Source organism: Lycium barbarum, chromosome 5, assembly GCF_019175385.1.
Source record: "Lycium barbarum isolate Lr01 chromosome 5, ASM1917538v2, whole genome shotgun sequence".
NCBI lineage: Eukaryota > Viridiplantae > Streptophyta > Magnoliopsida > Solanales > Solanaceae > Lycium > Lycium barbarum.
Window position 1 is genome coordinate 86,899,220 of NC_083341.1, and position 8,988 is coordinate 86,908,207.

Below are 8,988 nucleotides of genomic sequence, written 5' to 3' on the forward strand. Positions count from 1 at the left end.
CCGGAACGTCTCAAAGTACACCCCACTTTTCATGTGAGTTTTTTGAAACCGTTCCATGAAGATGCTGAAGATCCAACAAGATCAAAGACCAAACGTGCACCTCTTGTAGTGCGGAAACAATTCGAGGAGACTATTGAAAAGATCTTGGATCACCGTACGTTGGGTCAAAGCGAGAACAACAAGCGGACTGAGTTTCTGGTTCAATGGGCGGGAAACCAAGAGTGTGATGCAACTTGGGAAAAGGGGCCATCTCTATGGCAATTTGAAGATCAAATCAAGGCGCACATGGATTCTGTCTCGTCGAGGCGATGAGCTCATTTGGTAGGGGAAGTTTATTAGCCCCTCGACTTGGTTGATCGCATGGCATGGGCGTGACAAGGGATGTACATGATGGACCTTGGCACGACCCTATGATGGTGTGGGCATCATGTTGACAAGACTGCCCCACATGGGCATATGTGTGGGCAAAGCATGGGCGTTGACACAAGGGGAGGCACCTTGAGTGTCAAGGCATGCCAAGACCTTGACATGGGAGCGGACATGTCAAGGCAGTGTGCGGGCAAGGGAAGGCAGTGTGTGGCAAGGCAAGGACAAAGGCAAGGCATGTCGAGGGCAAGGCACGACTAAGACATGGCATGGCATGGCATGACCGGGACAAGGCAGGGCTACTGTTACACCTCGGAAAAATCCCCCGTTGTTGCACAAGTGAATGAACTAGTGAGGAGTACGAGTATACGATATTTCCATAAGTATGAAATCACATTGATGACCCTAAGTAAGATTCCAAAGGTGATTAAATTAAGAGTTAGGTTATGCTTCATGATGACTAATTATAGGTTCTGAAAATGTGGAAAGTTGCAGGTTTTCATTTTGGCCAGTTGAACGTAAAGTGAAATACGGACCGTAAAGTAGTATACGGGTAAACTGCCATGTCGTATTTCAACCTCCAAAACTTCAACTTTCTGTCAAATGTCCAAATGGTTAAATATGACATGGAATATGGACCGTAAATTGAAATACGGCCCGCAAAACGTGATCGTAAATCACCATGAACCCCAACATACCTTTCTGGTTCTGTAATGCTTAAATACGACCACGATATATGGCCCGTAAACTAGAATACGGACCGTAAACTGGGTTTACGTGTGCACTTTCGACGACTGTTCATTTCATATTAGATTTTGGGTTATTAAAAGGGGGACCAAGTTTATTATTTCATTTCATTTCACTTCTACGTGACACCCCTTCTCTCAAAAACATCTCTCTACATAAATTCCACAAGAATTCAAGGATATTTGGTGATCAACAACACAAACTAAGTGAATCAAGTATAAGAAAACCCATTAAAGGTCATTCAAGTCAAGAAATCTCATTGGAGATAAACTAGGGTTTTGCTCAAGTGGAGTATTATCAACCAAGGCTTGTTCCTACGAAATCTAAGGTAATATTTATGATGTTTCTATGTTTTTTAATGTATTTAAGAGTTGAAATACATGGATTGTAGAAAGGTATGGCAAAATGGGTCATGAATGTGGAATAGTACCATTTTGAGAAATAATTTGAATTGAGTTATGAGTCTTGATGTATTGTAATGTAAATGTGTTATAAATGATGTTGAGAACATGAGATGAGCAATGCACGTGAATGGACATAGTCGTGTGTCATAGCCATGGATATGGGTGATTGAAGGTAAACTAAGAAATGTGGATAATGTGAATGAATAAAGGCTATTGCTATCGTATTGTGAATGTATTATTGACGTCTGGAAGTTGATATACGTTATGGAGGAATGTCATATAAATAAAGGTGATGTTGTCCGATTTTCTCTAGCTTTAGTCATATATGCAAGCTATCGATTCTAATGATAGTATGACTTTAATGAAGGTAGAAACGCTAGCATTGGAGGAGAACGCGCAAGTGTAGAATAGTTGAACGGAAAAGGTATGTAAGGCTAACCCTTCTTTCATAAGGCATGATTCTTTGGCCAAATATCTAAATCTTCTATGGGACTATGATATCCTTCAAATGATTTGATCTTCCGAGCTAGTAAGCTCACGATTCTTGATACGCCACGATTGCACTAAATCCATCGTATGACGAGTAAGCCTATAAAGATAAATGTGATGAATGACGATAATAGTAACAATGATGTTGATGATGATTGTGATAATGATGTAAATAGTAAAGATGCTTATGAGCTATTATGTATATGTGCCTATGTATGACTATTATGGGACCTCGAGCTTATGAGGCTGGGTAAGATATGTAAATAAGTATGTATAAGATTACGTAACGCGCGCACACCTTTGCAGATGGTACAGATAACCTTGACGCCTTGGTAGGGCCAAGTAGATGCAACCCTGAAGCCTTGGTAGGGCCACGTATGAGTAACCTTGAGCCTTGGTTGGCCAAGTATGTATGAAACACCGATCCTACATGGTCGGGTATGCTATGTAAATGCTATGTATATGATATGATTATGTATATGATATGGATACAAATATGAGTACGAACATGATATGATATGAATGCGAATAATGGTATGTATGTGAACATGAGTACAGATGCGGAACGGATACGGATATGGATGTATGTACGTAAATACGCATTAGAAACGGAAAGATCCTATGTAAGGCAAACAAGTACCTATGACGATGATAACACTGCCTCCCATCTTGTGTTATTTCTTATGTTTCTTATTATGTTTCTATATTGATATTGATCATGCTTTACATACTCAGTACATTCTTCGTACTGACGTCCTTTTGCTTGTGGACGCTGCGTCATGCCCGCTGGTGCACAGGGAGATAGGCTCGATCCATAGCGGTATTCTCAGAGTCTACATAGCAGAGCTCCATTTCATTCGGAGCCATAGCTTTTGGGTACTTATTCTTTTGTGTATATAATTATGGGCATAGCGGGGTCCTGTCCCGCTTATGTGATATCTTATACTCTTCTTAGAGGCTCGTAGACGTGTGAATATGGTTAGATGTGTCTGGCCTTGTCGGCCTATATATATTTTGTATATCTTTTTGATAGCCTTGTCGGCTCATGTACATTGACGTGGTATAGATGCTAACCATAATATGAAAGCATTGTCGTCCAATGGGACTAGCATGAATGATGAATAGAAATGTATGTTTAATTATGTGGTTCACCTAAATGTAAGTATAAGTGTAAGTCAAGGGGGTGCCCGGGTGGGCTAGCACCGGGCGCTCGTCGCGGCCCTTTAGACAGGTCGTGACAAAAGTGCTATCAGAGCAGTTCAGTCCTAGGGTGTGTCTGCGAGTCGTGTCTAGTAGAGTCTTGGTTATGTGTGTGTTGCGCGCCACATTTATAAACAAGAAGCTGCAGACATTTTAGGAATAAATGACCTTCTTTCTTCATAAGAATCGTGCGATAGAGCTCTTATATAAGAAATTCTTGTCCCTTAACCGTGTGTTGTGTATTTCAGAAGTGCCTGTAAAGAGAAAGGCTACAGCAGCCCAAAAGGGCAAGACGGTGACAGAAAAGTGAGCTGAAAGAGCACCGCCACCGGTAGTAGAGGAAAGTGAGTCCCAGAGTGCAGCTCACTCTCAGTCCTCCCGTTCAGTACCTACATTAGAGGAGCGTGAGGGAGCCTCAGCCCCAGCTCCAGCACCTCCAGCTCCTCCACCAGATGCTTCAGGCCAAGATGTAAAAGAGGCCATACATTTGCTTACTCAGTTGGTTGCTGCTCAGACTCAGCGACAAAGTACAGGGCAAGGTGATAGGGCTGCCAGTGCAAGGGCCCGTGACTTCATTACTTTGAACCCTCCGGAATTCATTGGGTCAAAGCCAGAGGAGGACCCTCAGGACTTCATTGATGGTATGTTGAGGACGCTTCGATTGATACATGCTTCGGACACCGAGTCGGTGGAGTTAGCGTCGTATAGATTGAGAGATGTCTCGATCCAATGGTATACGGTTTGGATGGCTTCACGGGGAGCCAATGCACTTCCTCCGGTATGGAAAGAGTTTATTGATGCTTTCCTCCGACACTATATGCCTCCAGAAGTTCAGCGAGCTAGGGCCGATAAATTCTTGAATTTGAGGCAAGGTAGCATGAGTGCTCTAGACTATAGCCTCCGCTTCAATTTTTTGGCTAGGTATGCTTCGGCCATGGTAGTGGATATGGGTGACCGAGTGCACCAATTTGTAAAAGGCCTAGGGCCACATTTGATGGATAGATGTTTGACCGCGTCCCTTCAGGACAACATGGATATTGCACGCATTCAGGCTCATGCTGAGAACTTAGAAGAAAGTTTACAACAGCAGAGAAGTGAACGCGAGCAGGATAAGGGCCAGATCTTCAGGCCCGATGAGTGAGTTTAGAGGTGGGCACAGACAGCAAATTTCTAGGCACTCGGGCTATTCTATGACTAGTGCACCTTCACGGTTTTCAGGCTAGAGATTCGATAGACCTCCTCGTTCCGGGCCGTGTCAAAGCTATTCGGGGTCCCAGTTTAGAGATGATACAGGTCAGGCCAGGCCACCCGTACCATGATGTTCCCAGTGTGGGAAGTTGCATTGGGGTCGATGCCGAATGGGTTCAGATGTTTGCTTTTCATGTGGTCGACCAGGCCATATTATGCGTGATTTTCCCTCAGTTCATGGTAGAGGTAGGACCCAGCCTTCAGGGTCGGTAGCCAGATCTTCAGCATCTGTACGCCCTATGGGGCCAGGTTCACATGCGCCAGTCGGCCATGGTAGAGGCAGAGGGAGAGTTCCCAGTTCTAGCAGTCCTCAGCACCGTGTTTATGCTTTGGCTAGACGCCAAGACCTTTAGTCTTCTCCTGACGTGGTTACAGGTATATTATCGGTATTTTCTCATGATGTATATGCTTTGATTGATCCGGGATCCACATTGTCATATGTTACTCCGTATGTTGCGGGTCGATTTAGAGTCGAGCTGGAATCGATTAAACCTTTTGAGGTGTCTACACCCGTTGGTGAATCGGTAATAGCTAGCCGAGTATATAGAAATTGTGTAATTGTGATTTGTGATCATCGTACCATGATTGATTTGCATGAGCTAGAAATGATGGATTTTGATGTTATTATGGGCATGGATTGGTTGGCTTCTTGTTATGCCAATGTTGATTGCATAATGAAAATGGTTCGTTTCCAATTTCCGGGAGAAACAGTTTTAGAATGGAAAGGGAACACGGCGTCACCAAAAGGTAGGTTTATTTCCTATCTAAAGGCACGGAAAATAATCACGAAAGGTTGCATTTACCTAGTCCGGGTTCAAGATGTAGAAGCTGAGTCGCCGACTCTTCAGTCAGTTCCCGTAGTAAATGCATTTCCAGATGTGTTCCCGGAAGAGCTTCCAGGCCTCCCGCCCGAGCGGGAGATTGATTTCGCCATTGACGTGTTGCCAGGCACTAAGCCAATATCTATTCATCCTTATAGAATGGCACCCATAAAATTGAAAAATTTAAAGGAGCAATTGAAAGACTTGCTTGAAAAAGGCTTTATTATGACTAGTTCATCCCCGTGGGGAGCACCCGTATTGTTCGTCCGAAAAAAAGATGGCTCGTTGAGAATGTGCATTGATTATCGGCAATTGAATAAAGTGAAGATTAAGAATAAATATCCTCTTCCGAGGATTGATGACTTATTTGATCAATTATAAGGTGCCAAATGGTTTTCAAAGATTGATTTGAGGTCCGGGTATCATCAAGTGAGAGTTAGGGAGAAAGATATCCCTAAGACAGCCTTTAGAACAAGATATGGCCATTTTGAGTTTCGGGTAATGTCATTTGGGCTAACTGATGCACCGACAGTATTTATAGATCTGATAAACAATGTGTTCAGGCCCTTCTTAGATATATTTGTGATTGTATTTATCGACAATATCTTGGTGTATTCTAGATCCGAGGCAGAACATGCGGACCATTTGCGTACTGTCCTGGGAGTTCTTCGAACTCGAGAGTTGTTTGCAAAGTTTTCCAAATGTGAGTTTTGGTTGAACTCAGTGGCATTTCTGGGGCATATTGTTGCAGTCGATGGTATTCAAGTAGACAGTCAAAAGATTGAGGCCGTGAAAACTTGGCCAAGGCCCACAACTCCTACGGAGGTTCGTAGTTTTCTGGGCTTAGCAGGTTATTACAGGAGATTCGTTGAGAGCTTTTCTTCTATTTCTGTACCACTCACAAAGTTGACCGAGAAATCAGCAAAGTTTCAATGGACAGATGCTTGTGAGCGTAGCTTCCAAGAGTTAAAAAGTAGATTGACTTCCGCACCAGTCTTGACACTTCCATAGGGATTGGAAGGATATGTTGTTTATTGCGATGCTTCAGGCATTGGGCTAGGCTGTGTATTGATGCAACATGGAAAAGTGATTGCGTATGCTTCAAGTCAATTGCGGAAACATGAGCAGAATTATCCAACCTATGATTTAGAATTGGCCGCAGTGGTTCATGCGTTAAAGATATGGAGACATTATTTATATGGTGTCCATGTGGATATTTATACAGATCATAAGAGTCTACAGTATATCTTCAAGCAGAAAGAGCTGAATTTACGGCAACGACGATGGTTGGAATTGCTAAAAGATTATGATGTTGATATCTTGTATCACCCCGGAAAGGAAAATATTGTAGCTGATGCTCTTAGCCGCAGATCTATGGGAAGTTTCTGTGATGTACGACTCGAGGGGATAGAAATGACTCGTGAACTCTAGCAGTTAGCTAGCCTAGGAGTTAGAGTAGCGGACTCAGGTAGCAAGGGAACTACTATCCAGAATTCGGCAGTCTCGTCGCTAGTAGCAAAAGTGAAAGAGCGACAATACGAAGATTCCATGCTAAGGCATTACAGAGATACACTCCCTTAGAAAGAGGAGTCAGCATTTGAGCTTTCAGGAGACGGAGTTCTCCGATGTCGAGGCAGATTATGCGTTCCCAATGTGACAAGTTTACGCCACCAGATATTGAGAGAAGCTCATTGCTCCCGTTATTCTGTTCACCCCGGAGCGACGAAAATGTATCATGATCTCAATTCTATATATTGGTGGAATGGGATGAAGAAAGATATAGCGGAATTTGTAGCTCAACGTCCCAACTGTCAACAGGTGAAAATCGAGCACCAAAAGCCGGGTGGATTGTTGCAAGCTATAGAAATCCCAACTTGGAAGTGGGAAGTGATTAACATGGACTTCATTTCAGGCTTACCCCGTTCTCGACGCAAGTATGATTCCATATGGGTGATTGTCTATAGACTCACCAAGTCAGCTCATTTCTTACCAGTCAGAACGACGTATGGGGCAGAAGATTATGCAAAGATTTATCTTAAAGAGATAGTGAGACTCCATGGTGTTCCAGTATCTATTATCTCAGACAGAGGAACTTAGTTTACAGCAAGTTTTTGGAAGTCTTTCCAAGAGGGTTTAGGGACCCAAGTGAGCCTTAGCACGGCATTTCACCCGCAGACTAATGGACAAGTTGAGCGCACCATTCAGACTCTTGAAGATATGCTACGGGCATGTATGATGGATTTTGGAGGAAATTGGGATGACCATTTGCCACTCATTGAATTTGCTTACAATAATAGTTACCATTCTAGCATTCAAATGGCACCGTATGAAGCTTTATATGGGCGAAAGTGTAGATCCCCAATTGGGTGGTTCGAGATAGGAGAAACTAAACTGATAGGGGCAGACTTGGTCCAGCAAGCTATAGAAAAAGTCAAGCTCATACAAGATCGGTTGTTAGCAGCCCAAAGACGTCAAAAGTCCTATGCGGATAATCGTCGAAGAGACTTAGAGTTCCAAGTTAAAGATTGTGTATTTTTGAAAGTGTCGCCAATGAAGGGCGTTATAAGATTTGGAAAAAAAGGGAAGCTTAGTCCCCGATACATTGGACCTTATGAGGTTGTGCGAAAGATCGTCAAAGTGGCCTATGAGTTAGATCTACCTCCGGATTTGGAGTCAGTCCATCCAGTTTTCCATGTCTCGATGCTTCGAAAATGTGTTGGAGATCCTACTAAGATCGTGACAATAAGTGATGTGCAAGTGACAGAAAAGTTAACTTATGAAGAAGTGCCCATTGCCATCCTAGATAGGCAAGTACGGAGGCTTAGGAACAAAAAGGTGGCCTCAGTTAAGGTTCTATGGAGAAGCAGTAAACGAGAGGAAATGACATAGGAAGCGGAAGAAAGTATGCGATCCAGATACCCGCATTTATTTCAGCCCTTGGAAGAGATCCAAGATGAGACGTCAAGATTATAAGGTATGTGTGTTTTCCTTTTATGCTTTTGAGTCGTCTGTGGCCAAATTCTATTGTTATTATGTTGTGGCCCTGTGAGGCATTGGTATTATGGGTTGTTGTGACAGAATGGTAGTGCCATGTTATAGGGGAGACTCTGGCGGAATTATTATAGAATCTCCGAGGACTTTAACATTCGAGGACGAATGTTCTTCAGGGGGGAAGAATGTTACACCTCGAAAAAATCCTCCGTTGTTGCACAAGTGAATGAACTAGTGAGGAGTACGAGTATACGATATTTCCATGAGTATGAAATGATATTGATGACCCTAAGTAAGATTCCAAAGGTGATTGCAATAAGAGTTAGGTTATGCTCCATGATGACTAATTATAGGTTCTGAAAATGTGGAAAGTTGCAGGTTTGCATTTTGGCCAGTTGAACGTAAAGTGAAATACGGACCGTAAAGTAGTATACGACCCGTAAACTGCCATGTCTTATTTCAACCACCAAAACTTCAACTTTCTGTCAAATGTCCAAATGTAAATACGACTTGGAATACGGACCGTAAATTGAAATACGGCCCGTAAACTGTGATCGTAAATTACCATGAACCCAAACATACCTTTCTGGTTCTGTTATGTTTAAATACGACCACGAAATACGGCCCGTAAACTAGAATACGGACCATAAACTGGGTTTTACGACCACTGTGCACTTTCGACGACTATTCATTTCAGATCATATTTTGGGTTATTAAAAAGG